Here is a 16,317-nt window from a genome sequence, read left to right as displayed (position 1 = left end):
TTTCTACATTCAAATTATATTAGGCATATGGCAACTCCTCCTTACTCTAATACCTGATTTCTAAAAAAACCCTAATCCCCAATTATATGATATATGCAGACCATATGAAAGATACATGCAAATGCTTTTGCTTGTCCTGTGCTGTAGCATATGAAGAAAACATGCTACAAAACACAATGCACTTTTTTCATCAGTGTAACTAGTTTAATTCAGAAACAAATGATTTAATTTCATGGCAAAATAATTGATGAATCTGAGATTTAGAGGGGTGGTAATGTATTACCTGACTTTTTTTTTTTTTAAAAAGGTAAAACATTAGTACAACTCACTACTAAATACATTGTTTTACTTGGATTAGAGGAAATTGGACAAATTCTGTTCGCCACAGACAAGTTATGAACTGCTTTTAAGGTTTTTGGGTCATATGTTGATCTGCTAAGTTTCTATTCTGATAAACTAGCATTGTGTAGTTATGCTGACACATGGTGATGGTGTTCAAGCCTGAGGATATGTTTCAGTAAAACCGTGCAAATTATTGTCTGCACACACGCAGTCGAACCAAAAAAAGGGAAAAATCAGTATTTCTCAGTGGTTCAGATTTACTTATTGGAGTTAATGATTTTAGATTTGATTTACAGCTGAGTTTGTTTGGAAGTAGGGCATCTCTGAGATAAAGCATAAGGCTGTTTCAAATTAGATACGGAGCATGCTCATATCAAGTACCTACCCTTAGGATTGCAGTTTTTCTCAGGTCTATGTTAGTAGAGCTCTCACTGAATTGAGAGGAAGAGAGTGTAGCATGCCCTTTTTTATCATATCAGAGAACATATGATTTATCTTTGGAAACTGGAGGCTGAAGATGGAGATAAGCCTCACTGTGAAGGCATCAGCATTCAACTACAGGTTGTTTTTGGTGAGTTAATGTTAGTCTCTTTTCAATTATTTTAAGAGGTATCGCTGACAAAGCCGGGTGTAGTGTTCAGGCCCCTCCCCCCCCGCATATGTCATGCCATATACATGTTAATGTATTAAACTGAAACTTTATATAGGCAATAATAAAGAAATTTTAGCTGTTGTGATGTGTGGATGTTCATGGAAGAATTTTCATTAAGTGAAAGGTTAATGTTTTCTAAAAAGAATGCTAGGTTAATATTTGGGTCAGAAAAGTCCATGAAAAGTGTGGGATATATTTTTTTTCTATAACCTGTAGTTTACTCCTGGTATTATTCTGCAATGAAACTTTTCTGCGCACAATATTTTAAAATTCTAAAAAATTCTGCATATTTTATTTGTCAAAATAACACAATATAATAACACCAGTTTCAATTATTTTTCGCCATTTATTTCAAAATACCTGCCAGCAAGTATGTCTGTGACAATACAGATGACAGAAAAGATTCAGGAAATATTTTTTGACACACAGATTCCTTACTAGACATATTAATACAGAGCTCTGAGTAATAATTCATTTAAACAGAACCATATTTCCCACACCCCTCAGAAGCAGTGCAAAGGCTTGGGGGAGTCAGTATAATGGAGGGAAGTAAATTGCTGGGAAGGAGACTGGATGTGTAACAGGTTTTTTGGAGGGCACGGGGAAGGGATTGTTAGGGAGCTTCCCCCATGCAGACCAGCCTGCCTGACCCCTAGGCTTTCCCATTCAGTGAGGCACATCTGCCCCTGCCCCTCTGTTCCCTCACGCAGCCACTCCCCTGTCCCTATGTAGCTCTGCACTCCTTCCCCTGCCTCCATGTGTCTCTGTGCCCTAACCCAGCCACTCCTGTCCCTGTGTAGCTCTGCCCCACCTCCCTGTGTGTCTGCATCTCCCTTCCCCTGTGGCCCTGTGGCCCCACTCCCATTCAGCCTCTGCCCCAGTCTGTCCTCCCCCACTAGCCCTTATGAACCCCTGTCTGACGGACACCCCCCCCAGCACCCCACAGCCTGTCTCCTGACCTGGCCTGACAAGCGCTGTGAAGGCAGCTCTCTATCTTCCCTTGCATTACAGAGGGAGCTCACAAATGTAGTTTCTAAAAGGGAATTTTATTTTGATATTTAAGACTTGCATTAATATATAGAATGATGTTGAAAAAATCTATTGTTCTTGGCTTCAACAGGAATTGCAAGTTAATAAGCAACATAATATGAGATCTAACTCGATGTGTTTTAAGTAATCTTGGCTATAAACATGTTAGTGAAATGTGTTTACTATTTTCTATCAACTAAGAAATTTAGGAGGGAATCCTTTTAAAATTGCAGTTATGACTACTTATGGTAACTTATGAACTTGCATTATTTCTTTGGTAGCGAATGAACTATGTAACAAGAATTTTGAAAAATATTAATGGTGCTGTTATTAGCTCATGCTTATCGTTCTCATTTCAAGTTTTATTGATTTGTATTGAGTAACCCTTGAAAAGCAGCATTTACAAAGCAGAATTACTTTTGTCCAATGCTGGTAATTTCATACAGCCATGAATAGGTCTTCCTTCCCTCCAGTAAGATACAGTACCCTTTTTGAGGATTTTCTTGTCCTCAATATGCCTCATTTTGAATGACAGCGAACAATTCTGTTAATATTGTATTGTCTACAATATGCAAATTAGGGCTCCAAGAGGAGCCATGGTTGAATTGCAAAAAAAAAAAAAAAAAAATTGGTGTGGATAATGTTGATGTTAATGGTCTCAGCTATTTAATTGGACTATGTGTGTTTTGATTCAAATATAGCATGTTGGAAATGCCTGTTTAAAATTTAATTAATCACTGGGTTAGGACTTGAGCATATGCTAGAAGGGTGGAGGAGTTTTGTGGCAAGAGCATGTCCTCCCTTTATATAGTTTGACCAGGAGAAGGTACTCCTAGGAATAAACTTGTCTAATGTATTCTTTAACTTTCTTTGAATGAAGAGATGTTTCTGGGTAATTCCCTTTTCTGAGCAGAGTTCTTTGGTGCTGGATATAAAGGATAATTACAGTTTTACAGAAAGGATGCACTCTGCAATCTTTCTTAGTATCCTGACCAGTTTGCTTTAGCACATTGCGTTCGGTTGTATGTTCAGTGCAGTAGTAAATTTTTGAACGCCATGTTTTTTCTCTGAATGAAGGGGTGGCTGTGCCTGGAGGTATAATCTGGGGGCGTAGAACATCTAATATTTACCTGTAAATCATCATCTTTCTCCATCTGAAATGCCCATATCTTGGGTTCTCAACCCTATTCTGGATTACTGAATGTTAATTTTATGAAATGGTCTATGCATTTTCTCTGTTTGAGACCTTAGTTATGTGGGCTATTGCAACAATTACCTATGGTGATCTAATCTAGTAAGAGAGTGGGTTTTTAAAGACATTCTGGAAGAATGGTTAGTGTTCAAACTAGTAGGGTGGGTTTTTTAGGCTGTGTATGGAGGTGTGATGGATGGAGTTTGAGAGGAGTTGTATGGCTTTTTTATTTTTGGTAGCATTGAGAACGTGCTCAGTCCTGTGACTGGCAATATAAAAAAGCATTTCACCTTACTACTAAAATGTAGATTGGTTTGCGAAGGGTGAAAAAAGTTAATGGATTTTTCCCTGTGGAGAGAGGATTGCTGACTTATTCAATGCTATTTTCAATAGGAAAGCTATACTATGAAGAGTGCAGCAAAATTTGAATGACCTTACTGCACTGTTCAGAGTTTCAGTAATTCAGAATCTGTTTAATAAATGATACTGTAGATTTATACAAATACATTGTCCAAGAGGAAGTTGCTGAAATAATTTAATGTTTTTAGTAATACTTCAGTCTTCTGGCATGCATGTTGATATGGAATAGAAAAGGCCTGTAAAGTCTCATCTGGACTGTATCTCTAGGGTAATAGCTAAACACCTGTATCTTACAGCACAGATATGTCTCTGAATAGCCAGCAGTTATGTGGAATATAAAACAAAAAGCAAAACATGGAAAATTAGTTAGATCTATTTGTGTTATGTGAATTATAATTTTTACATACAAATGGTATAACATTTAAGCTGTCTGTCAGCTTTTGAGTGACTGAAATCCTTTGGACAGCGAAGGCTCATTCTTTTCCATAGAATTAGATTTATAAATGAGAACATTTACTACTGGCACACATAGAAAGCTGTGACAATTTTAAACTGAAGGTTATTTCGAAGAAACCTTGTTAGCATTCTGTTTCAAACCTTCCTGACCCATTTTAGACAATTTGCTAAAATCTGACGCTTTCAGTGGAGCAATACGTCTTATTTGAGTTAGTCTTCTCATATACACTAACTCTCTGACCCCTCACATGGGAGGGGAGGGGTGGAACTTATTTTTTCACTACTTGGAGGTGAATTTAATATCTAATTTTTCCAAACAAAAAAGAAACTGCACTGCACAATACTACTTGGTGCTGAGTTGGCTGTAGTATCACTAATGTTTTCGATAGAAATAAAAATAATAAGGAAAAAAGCGTGAATTATTACATAACTCTTTCTAGAGGGAACTCTTTCTATATTGTCATAAATTGGAAGGACAATTATTTGAATTTTTTTAAAAGCAACTACGTGCTCCATTATATTATTCCCGAGTTATTCCTACTTCTGGAGGAATTCTGCAGCAAAAAAATTAAAAACTTTGCACACAATATTTGAAAATTCTTCAAAATTCTGCATATTTTATTTGTCAAACAACAATATAATCATGCCCGTTTCAATTATTTTGGCAATTTATTTCTAAATATCTGTCAGCAAGTATGTCTGTAACAATACAGACAAAGATTCCGGTAGTTTTTTTTTTGACAAATTCCTTACTAGGCATATTAATACAGAACTTTGTGTAATTCATTTAAATTACAAACCAGAACTGTATTTCCTGCCGCTGTCAGAAGCAGTGCAAAGGTTTGGGGGAGTTAGGGGTAACAGAGGAGTTGAGGGAGAGGGAAGGAGCCTAGTAGTGAACCTGGAGGGTGTTGGGTGTGGGTGGGAGAAGGTTTTTTTGGGCAGGGAGGTGGGATTGTTGGGAAGCCTCCTCCATGCTGACCCCAATCTTCTCTCATTCAATCAGGCACGTTTACCCCTGTCCCCGCCCACCCCTCTCCCTGGCTCTCCAGCCCCCCTCCCCAGGCTCAATTCTGTCATGCCACTAGCTCATGAGCGTGTGCCCCAGTCTGTCCCCCTCACTAGCCATTCTGATCCCCAGTCTCTAACCTCCCCAGCAGCCCTGTGTGCCCCACTCTGTTCTAACTTGGCTCTGCAGGCAGGGTGCTGTGATCAACTTCTACTCCTGGGGGAATTCTGCAGCACTGGGCATAGAATTTTTTATTTTCCTACATAAAATACATTTTGCCTTAGGAAGTGCTGTAGTTCTGCCTTTTGCCCACCAGAGGCTGCTGTGGCACTAGAACAGCTAGCATGAACACAGGGCTGTTCTGGTGCCACAGAGGCCTCTGGTGGGCAAAAAGTGGAACTGCAGCACTTCTGAGGCAAAATGTTTTTTATGTGGGGAAAATACAAAATGATGGGAGACAGAGGAATTGTGCTTGTCCGCAGATGCGCAGAATTCCCCCAGGAGTATTCCTCTTCACCTTCCAATCGTGGAGGTCCCAGTGTGGATTATTTTGAGTCTTTCTAGCTTTGTGTGTTAGTGCCAGCAGGTGGAGCTGTTGAAGATTGGTCTTCTGGCTGCATGAGTCTAGAATCTCTAGAATTGAGTTTTTCTACTCTTTCATTATCTCCAGGGTTTGAAATTAATATTGGACTGAGTTCTGTTGAATTTGGTAGATGTTATCATAGTGTACTAGTCTTGTATAGTTAAATTACAGCTATGGATTTGGAGGGAAGTTATGGTAAACACCTAATAAATAGTCATTTTTCTTTGCTTCATCAAATGATAACTTTTGGCATTTACAAAATAAATTTCTAATTAAAAAAATACAAAAAATCTTCAAATATGAAAAATGAAATTCTCTGATAGTGGCATGTGGAGGCTGAGGCTTTGTGTTTCCCACACTGGGAAATGAGTTAGTTGTCTATGGCAGGGACCTGTTTGGGGCTCCAGGGGTTACAGCTGATTTTATCCAGCAACGGGTGAATATTATGTATAGAGTAAGTTTAGCAGCCGTCATCGAGGTGGCTAATCAATTATAGCCAAAGAGTGATGCTAACAAGTGCTATTCTTGTATCTCATATTGTGCAGAAGACAATGGGAAGCCTGAGAATAAAGGGTTGAAGATTTTCTAAGACTGAAACTTGTCATGTACTACCTTGACAGCACTACCTGGATGAGGAGGGAGGAGAAACCTTTCATTGAGTATCCATGTGTGATTCTCTAGCAGTGCACCTTAGACCAAAAAAAAGTGGAAATGGTTTTCCCCCTTTTTGGTTGTGTTGGAAAGACTGAGTAAATGTTTGCAGCATATTCGGGGCATGCTTTGCCAAAAGATATTTAAAAATCTTTCCACCTTCTATACAATTTATTTGCTTCTGCATGTCCACAGTTGTCGAAAGGAACTAGGAACCTCCCCACTGCTCTAATGAATATGAACATTTAAAACATTGTGTGTAGGGGGCATTTACAGTTTCATGCACATTTCAGTTCAACAAAGAAAATGGCTTTATTTAAGCATTTAGTTCAGCTGAGAATCAGGTTTTGCATCATGTGTTCTTGAAAGGAATTTAAATGTATAGAAGCATACACAATAGAAGGACTGACTCATTTTTGTTTCTTGTTAAATTGATGCTGTAGCAAACTACATTCTGACATTCAGGAGTAAAAAGGCAATATTTCAGTGTATTGTAGAAAATTTGGGGGGCTTGAATGCATTTAACATGCCAATATGTGAAAATACTAATACTTTTTTTTTTTTAACTAAAGATTAACAGGTCTCTATTTTTCTTCTACTTGCTTAGACACAGCCAACTCAATTTTATTATTTTTAATCTGTATTTAGGAATCTGTGATCCTGAGAGCATCTCAGTGCCAGTGGGTACGCTGTTGTCATGGTAGACGAAAGATGGCATGTAATATGTCATTGGAAAACTAATAATTGATCATTAATATTCTTGAGTGATGTATGCATAGCAAACCCATGGCAGGACTTTATAGATTTATGCTTCAAATATGTGCTTAAAATGTATTTTGCAAGGAGTGCCTAAGCCCCCGCTTGTTCTGAATAAAGGAATGGGTTCCACCTGCTTGAATGTATCTCTGATGTAAATTAGGCAAGGTGTGACCAAGGACAGAGAAAAGCTCATTTACATGTTAGGTAAACAAAGCCACCAGGAGAACAAGTGGGGGAAAGATAACTAGTTAAGTCTCCATGGGGGATGGAGACTGCACCCCAGAAAGCCTGCATGTTTCTTGAAGCAGGGTCAGTGAACTTCAGGAAGATAGCATGGTGTCTGCACGCCAGCAGGAGAGAGAAGCTTTCTCTGGGCTTACTTTTCAAAGAATACATTTCAAAGGTTTACTAGACCATAAAAAGAATGGGGAGAGAACCCCGTAGCGATCCATTACTCGATGCACTAAAGAAGCCAGAGCTCTTGAAACCTCAGAATGTTGGATCCTGTAACCAAAGGGGTTGAAGTTTCTGGGACCTGAGTACAGGTGAGAAATCGACATAGGCAAAGAATTTAAGCAAGTTTCTATACATTTTAGTCTTAGCTTATTTTTACTTTTGTTTGTAACCATTTCTGTTCTTACTTATTCTACTTGATAGCACTTAAATCTATGATATTGGTTAAATATACTATAAAATGGTTCAGTGCTTTGTTTGAAATTAGGTGTTTGTTAACCCCAGTTAAGGTAATAAGCATTTGGAGCAGCAAACGTAACTTCGGTAAGTGTTCTGCAAGAGGGCTGATGGATTGGGGGAAATTTGGGACTGGAGAGGCGTTGGGTCACCTAGCAAAAGTAAGTGGGTGGTGGAAGCCAGGGTGTGACCTTCATGCTTGTATGCTGGCTGTTGGTGTCAGCGCTGTGAACCATGGCAACATAGCATTGAAGGTACCCAGATTTGCAGGGCAGGTGGTGACAGTGTCTTACTGGTGTGGGTTGAACCCCAAAGTGTTACACTCTGTCTCATTAGCCATTATTAAGGCTAAGATTTAGTCATGGGTAATAAACAATAAACAGGTCACAGGCAATAAACAAGAAGTCATGGATCCGGGACCTGTCCATGACTTGTACTGTCTACACCTGACTAAATCTTGGGTATTCTGGAGGGGCTCCAAGAATGCAGCTGCTGCTCTGGGGGCCTCCGGGGCACCCGCTAGTGCATGGAGTGGTGGTGATGTGGCTGGCCCTGGGACCACCTGGGCTGCTGCAGTGGCTTTGGGGTCAGTCGTACCTGCTCCCTGCAGAAGTCATGGAGGTCTCGGAAAATCATGGAATCCATGACCTCCGTGACAGACTCGCACCCATAGCCATTGTCTATATTTACACTCATTCACAGGTTTAATACAGATTTGGATGATTGCTCCCTTTGCGTCGTGTACCTTCAGAGAACAGAGCATGTATGTGGATTCTAGAGCAGCATATAAGCATAACATAGCCATGCTCATACATATCAACAAAGTCCCCTGTGTGTGTAGAAACTAACGTGAATAACTGAAGTCCAATCAGTACTCAGTGAAAACAAATACTACATGGAGATTTCTAAGGTGTAAAGTAACATTTTAATTATCTAAGCATTATTAAACAGCTGTCTTGTTAATGAGAAATTTGAGTCAAGAAGTTAATTTTCATTGTAAGTCTAAATGTAAATGTGTTTTTGTTTAAATTTTGTTTGGGAGTTGGTTTGTATCTTTCTCCCTAGAGAAAATAGCCTAAGAAATCTCAGGCTGTCATACGCCAAGCTCAGAAGGAAAAAGTGTTCTTTTCAGAGTTCTTTTTCTGCAACAGTTAACTGTCTTTTCATCCCTGAGGTCTAATACTTCAGAAAGGATTCTGATTTCTATCTCAACAAAGGAAAGACCTATTTCTTTAGGATCTGTCATGCTGAGATTGTCAGAACAAGTGTTTTAGTGCCTTCCTATACTTTATATAATGGTTATATAAATAGTCTATATTTATTGTAGGGACCAATTCACTTACCCCGGTGAAATATTGCAGCTCTTGAGCAGCACAGAAGCACAAGAGTTTAGGACAGGAAATATATAAATAGAAACTCCAGGGGGAGGTTGTGTAGGTAGCCATCACACCAGATGGAATTTGGCTAGAATTTAAATCTCCTCATTTTCTGAAAAATACCCCATTGAACCACTCTAGAGGCATGGATCAATAAAGAAGAGTGCCATCTACTGAATCACCAACACCACTTCCTGCATACATACAGTCCAGGAACAGCAAATATGAATGGTTGCTTTTAAGTGTGTGAAGTCAGCTTTTGCCAAATTTCATTTTCTTACCTACGTGCTAACCAGGGAATTGAGCCCTTGTCTCCCAAGTCACCAGCCAGCACCTTAACTACTGGACCATAATCCCTGTCTAATTGTTCCTTACCACTTTTTTCATTTGTTACAACATGCATCTGTTTTTGTTCTATTGAAATCACTAGGTATAGCCCTCGAATTCCTATTGGTGTGCTGCAAGGACAATGTCCTATTTTCTGAAATAAAGCAAAAGTGGATGCTAGTTTAGAATTTCTTTAACTGTATTGAATACATACATTTTTGTCACTGGTTGCAAAAAGAAATATCAACTATGGAGCTGTGTTTGACCAGAATAAAACCATCAAGAAATGAATAATTTATGGTCTTAGTTACATTGTTAACTGAATTGATTGAAGAAAGAGGTCACCTTTGAAAAACCGTTGCATTGAAATTGTTAGGACTTTCACTACAACCCTATTTTTACATGTACAAGTTTCTGAAAATCTTGTGGAGCTAAAACTTTCTGTGCTTTCTCACCAGTAGTTCACAAAATGTCTGACTAAAGTAACCTCAGACTCTGTACATATAAGGGAAGTATAGAATTCTTTTGTGGGTTGGAGTCTTGGAAATAGTATTTAAGTTATGATTCCAGAGGCACTTGATGATTGCTGTAATTACTTAATTTTCTTCCTGTGCCCCAAAGTGAAGCACTCCAAAAATCAAAAACTCTGAAATAACCTTTACATAGCATGGAAAAATCAGTAATCAGATCAGAAGCCTTCTACTGAGATAATTTTAGCAGAAATTAAGAAAATTTGTTGTATCATGATATCCCCCAGGATTTTGCTGGGAATCGTAGTTTGTTTTTTGCAAGACTGGTGTCAAAAATATCTAATTTTCCACTGCTATTCTTTATGTGAAGAGGAATGTATCCTGCTCTTAGTTGTGACTATTCCTTCCAATATTTTGCAGAGGTTTTCTGGTCAACTGGATTTTTAATTATCACAGAGGGTTAGGAACTCTGCGTTACTCATTTAAGAGACCATCTCTTCAGCAGCACTGTATGTTGTAATATGCGGGGGCATTCATGCAATACAATAGACCAGTGTTTCCCAAACTGTGTTCTGCACGATGTGAATAGGTGTTTGGTGAAAGAATCGTAATTAAAAAAAAAAAGGGTCTTGCACTTGATTTTTGTACTACTTTATACACACTTTCCAGTTAGAAATTGTTCAAGTTATTTTAAATTTGTATTTTTGCTTTGTTTTATAAAATAAAATATATTTGAGCATAAATAACGGGATTTTTTATTTGAAAACCAAATGACTACAAAATAATATTATAAGTGTTCTGTAAATATGTACCAGGTGTTCCGTAGCCAAAAAAAGTTTGGGAAACACTGCAATAGATGCTTGTTTGCAACAACACCTTGTAAGAGCAACTGCTGCTTACAAGCAACATTTCCCCTCGGAACCCTTTCCCTACCATGAATTGTCCACTTGGTAACAGCAACATAGTTCCTGCATAAGAGCAATGTTTGTGAAGTTGTGACGACATATCCAGGAATGAAGACTGGGGAGGGGCATGTAGGGGCGTTGACTCCCCCCACCCACTCCCCAACTGCATCTTCCACTTCCTTCCTGACCCTAGCCCTTTAATAGTGAAACTAAAAATGTCACAAAATACCACATATGTGGAGACAGCACCCACTATCAGATGAACACTAGAGTTCCTCTGAGCAGGGTCTTTTCTCCGTTTTATACCAAAAACACGGTCAGTGCTCATCATATTGAGTCAACAATGTGATGCTGTTGCAGAAGAGGCAAACATTCTCTGATATTAACTGGCATGTTGTATGTAAGACACAGGAAGTAACTATTGCGCTCTACTCCGCACAGATGAGGACTCAGCGCGAGTCCAGTTTCAGGCGCCATACTTTGAGTGGACAACTTGGGGAGTTCAGAAAAGAAACAATAACAGTCAGTTACTCCTTTGTTAGTGTCCGAGCTCTGTTATAGAGCTAAGTGGCCAAGGTTTCACTTCATGCTGAACATCATGCTGGGTGTCACTATGATTACATGTGGTGGAATCTGTGTTTTTCCCCTTTGGTTTTTGAGAAATCTAGGAAACTGCATACGCGCAATGCATTAAAAGAACATTCATTGCAAAGTCAAATATTTAGAAGTTAAGAAATACCTGAATTAAGGTTTCCCATGCCTTGTGCATGTTTTATGATCTTTAGTTACATGTGTGGCTACCTTAATTGTAGCATTTTCTAACATGAGCGTTTTACTTTGAAACCTTTAGCGTTCTTCTATCATAGGTATTTATGTGCAGTGGATTGGTATTAACCAAGTAACATGGAAAAAAAATTGAAGACGGTTAGGCTCAAATTTGGTTCAAAAGGGCAAAATGCTAATTTAAGGTCTAGCCTGTAAATACTATAGATATAACTTTTTTGAAAAGTTAATATGGAAAGTAGACCTATAACTTGCAGTAGATTGTTAGACTAATAGCAAAGACTATTAGCAAATATAGTATTACTCAATACAGTCCTTCTTTGAGCAGGAGGTTGGACTAGATGACCTCCTGAGGTCCCCTCCAACCCTGATGTTCTATGAAACCTAGCTTTTTAGAGTGTTGTGAATTTAGTAAGTTGTGATGTCTCAAGGCTGCAAAGGATTTCATTGTCACATTAGCTGAACAAACACAAAGTAGGAGTGCCTACCCTGAGGGCTTACAATCTAAATGGACAAGATAGACAAATGGTGGGGAGGGAAACAGGTGAGGAAAGATGCCCAATGTCACACAACATTTCAGCAGCGGAGTAGGGATTAGAGTCCGGGTCTCCTGACTCCAGCTAGTATCCTAGCCACTTGAACACACTACTCCTAAATGTACAAGAATGTTTGTTTGTATCTTTATCCTTTAAAACTTAATCTGTACGAGGGAAACTAACATCTTTAAACAGCGAGAAACATTTTTATTACATACACATTTCAGTACAAGTAAACATGAGAGAGTGCCAGTTGACAGTTATTAAATATATTAGCAAGTATTTGTGATGCCTTTTCTTATTCTGGAGATGACAAAATGGCCTGTTTGTATTTGTTTCTGGTGAAGTACTTGAGAACTCCTGCATATAACAGCAACTTTGAGTGATTACTTCATGTGCAATTTTTTTAAAGAGCATATAAAGCCACTTAAATGGACAGAAAGAAAAGGAGTACTTGTGGCACCTTAGAGACTAACCAATTTATTAGAGCATAAGCTTTCGTGAGCTACAGCTCACTTCCTCAGATGCATATCATGGAAACTGCAGCAGGCTTTATATATACACAGAGAATATGAAACAATACCTACTCCCACCCCACTGTCCTGCTGGTAATAGACAAGCCATTTACAACGCACACTTTGCTTCTCTACAAAAGAAAAAGGACACTAAACTTTCTAAACTACTACATGCTACAAGGGGCCACAGCAATGGTTCCCTCAACCCACCTAGCAATATTGTTAACCTATCCAACTATACTCTCAGCCCAGCAGAAGCAGCTGTTCTATCTCGGGGCCTCTCCTTCTGCCCCTCCACCCCCACGAACATGATACAGTTCTGTGGTGACCTAGAATCCTATTTTCGACGTCTCCGACTCAAGGAATATTTCCAAAATACCTCTGAACAGCATACTAATCCACAGAGTTCTCCCTACCAACACTACAGAAAGAGGGATTCTAGGTGGACTCCTCCTGAAGGTCGAAACAGCAGACTGGACTTCTACATAGAGTGCTTCCGCCGACGTGCACGGGCTGAAATTGTGGAAAAGCAGCATCACTTGCCCCATAACCTCAGCCATGCGGAACGCAATGCCATCCACAGCCTCAGAAACAACTCTGACATCATAATCAAAAAGGCTGATAAAGGAGGTGCTCTTGTCATCATGAATAGGTCGGAATATGAACAAGAGGCTGCTCGGCAGCTCTCCAACACGAGTTTCTACAAGCCATTACCCTCTGATCCCACTGAGAGTTACCAAAAGCAACTACAGCATTTGCTCAAGAAACTTCCTGAAAAAGCACAAGATCAAATCCGCACACACACACCCCTGGAACCCCGACCTGGGATATTCTATCTACTACCCAAGATCCATAAACCTGGAAATCCTGGGCGCCCCATCATCTCAGGCATTGGCACCCTGACAGCAGGATTGTCTGGCTATGTAGACTCCCTCCTCAGGCCCTACGCTACCAGCACTCCCAGCTACCTTCGAGACACCACTGACTTCCTGAGGAAACTTCAATCCATCGGTGATCTTCCTGATAACACCATCCTGGCCACTATGGATGTAGAAGCCCTCTACACCAACAGTCCACACAAAGATGGACTACAAGCCGTCAAGAACACTATCCCCGATACTGTCACGGCTAACCTGGTAGCTGAACTTTGTGACTTTGTCCTTACCCATAACTACTTCACATTTGGGGACAATGTATACCTTCAGATCAGCGGCACTGCTATGGGTACCCGCATGGCCCCACAGTATGCCAACATTTTTATGGCTGATTTAGAACAACGCTTCCTCAGCTCTCGTCCCCTAAAGCCCCTACTCTACTTCCGCTATATTGATGACATCTTCATCATCTGGACCCATGGAAAAGAAGCCCTTGAGGAATTCCACCATGATTTCAACAATTTCCATCCCACCACCAACCTCAGCCTGGACCAGTCCACACAAGAGATCCACTTCCTGGACACTACAGTGCTAATAAAAGATGGTCACATAAACACCACCCTATACCGGAAACCTACTGACCGCTATTCCTACCTGCATGCCTCCAGCTTTCACCCTGACCACACCACACGATCCATCGTCTACAGCCAAGCTCTGCGATACAACCGCATTTGCTCCAACCCCTCAGACAGAGACAAACACCTACAAGATCTCTGTCAAGCTTTCTTACAACTACAATACCCACCTGCAGAAGTAAAGAAACAGATTGATAGAGCCAGAAGAGTTCCCAGAAGTTACCTACTACAGGACAGGCCTAACAAAGAAAATAACAGAACACCGCTAGCCGTCACCTTCAGCCCCCAACTAAAACCCCTTCAACGCATTATTAAGGATCTACAACCTATCCTAAAGGATGACCCAACACTCTCACAAATCTTGGGAGACAGGCCAGTCCTTGCCTACAGACAGCCCCGCAACCTGAAGCAAATACTCACCAACAACCACATACCACACAACAGAACCACTAACCCAGGAACTTATCCTTGCAACAAAGCCCATTGCCAATTGTGCCCACATATCTATTCAGGGGACACCATCACAGGGCCTAATAACATCAGCCACACTATCAGAGGCTCGTTCACCTGCACATCCACCAATGTGATATATGCCATCATGTGCCAGCAATGCCCCTCTGCCATATACATTGGTCAAACTGGACAGTCTCTACGTAAAAGAATAAATGGACACAAATCAGATGTCAAGAATTATAACATTCATAAACCAGTCGGAGAACACTTCAATCTCTCTGGTCACGCAATCACAGACATGAAGGTCGCTATCTTAAAACAAAAAAACTTCAAATCCAGACTCCAGCGAGAAACTGCTGAATTGGAATTCATTTGCAAATTGGATACTATTAATTTAGGCTTAAATAGAGACTGGGAGTGGCTAAGTCATTATACAAGGTAGCCTGTTTCCTCTTGTTTTTTCCTACCCCCCCCCCCCAGATGTTCTGGTTTAACTTGGATTTAAACTTGAAGAGTGGTCAGTTTGGATGAGCTATTACCAGCAGGAGAGTGAGTTTGTGTGTGTATGGGGGTGGGGGGGATGTGAGAGAACCTGGATTTGTGCAGGAAATAGCCCAACTTGATTGTCATGCACATTGTGTAAAGAGTTGTCACTTTGGATGGGCTATCACCAGCAGGAGAGTGAATTTGTGTGGGGGGGTGGAGGGTGAGAAAACCTGGATTTGTGCTGGAAATGGCCCACCTGATGATCACTTTAGATAAGCTATTACCAGCAGGACAGTGGGGTGGGAGTAGGTATTGTTTCATATTCTCTGTGTATATATAAAGCCTGCTGCAGTTTCCATGATATGCATCTGAGGAAGTGAGCTGTAGCTCACGAAAGCTTATGCTCTAATAAATTGGTTAGTCTCTAAGGTGCCACAAGTACTCCTTTTCTTTTTGCGAATACAGACTAACACGGCTGTTACTCTGAAACCTTAAATGGACAGGTTGATTTTATTTATTAGTTGGCTCTAGGTGTTAATTGTTTTAGTAACCGACAAAGCTGTCTGAGGCACTTAAAAGATGAAGAGGAGCAGAGGCTTCTTCATGATAGATCAAAGGTCCGAGGATTGATAGCATAACAAAAAATAAAGTACATCAAATCCCAAATAATACATTGTAAATTATATATATATATATATATATATATATATATATAAAATTTACAAAGACTCAGGAAAGAAGTCAGGTTAGTCATTCATGGGACTACAGAAAAATCCTAACCTAAAACTTCTGAGAGAGGTTCCAGCCAAAATCCTGACAGAACTTTCTTCTGGGCTATTGTTATGGATAGATAATTTCATGTTCTTGTAAAATTATAGTATACCCATCAAATTCTAGTAGATTTAAATGTTTTTTAAACCAGTACAGAATTAGTTTGTCAATTGGTATTTTATAGTCAATATTTTAGTCAACTGCCTGCAGAAACAGAGGATTTAAATTTCATTTTTTTTTATTTTTTTTTAAGATTAAATATACTGAGCTGTACCATGTCTGAATTTAGTCCAGTCTGGCCTACAGAAAATGCTTCTCTTACATACAATATAAAGGATTTAGTGCAAGGCCCTGAACATCGGAATATGGTGTCTTCCTTTCATGTGTCTGGGGGAAGGGGAAAGGAGAATTTAAAGTGGATCTACAAGGGTTCTTGCTTAATGTTAAAAGTCTTTAATAATA

General features: G+C 39.7%; 1 protein-coding gene across 29 annotated transcripts in view; it reads left to right on the top strand.

Annotated features, from left to right (window-relative positions):
* Positions 1 to 16,317, top strand: part of PLEKHA5 (pleckstrin homology domain containing A5) — a 273,038-nt gene that overhangs the window by 89,142 nt on the left and 167,579 nt on the right. The gene's annotated exons all lie outside the window — the stretch shown is intronic.

Source organism: Lepidochelys kempii, chromosome 1 (genome assembly GCF_965140285.1).
Source record: "Lepidochelys kempii isolate rLepKem1 chromosome 1, rLepKem1.hap1, whole genome shotgun sequence".
NCBI lineage: Eukaryota > Metazoa > Chordata > Testudines > Cheloniidae > Lepidochelys > Lepidochelys kempii.
The sequence above is the reverse complement of the archived record's forward strand: the minus strand, read 5'-3'. Positions and strand labels throughout refer to the sequence as shown.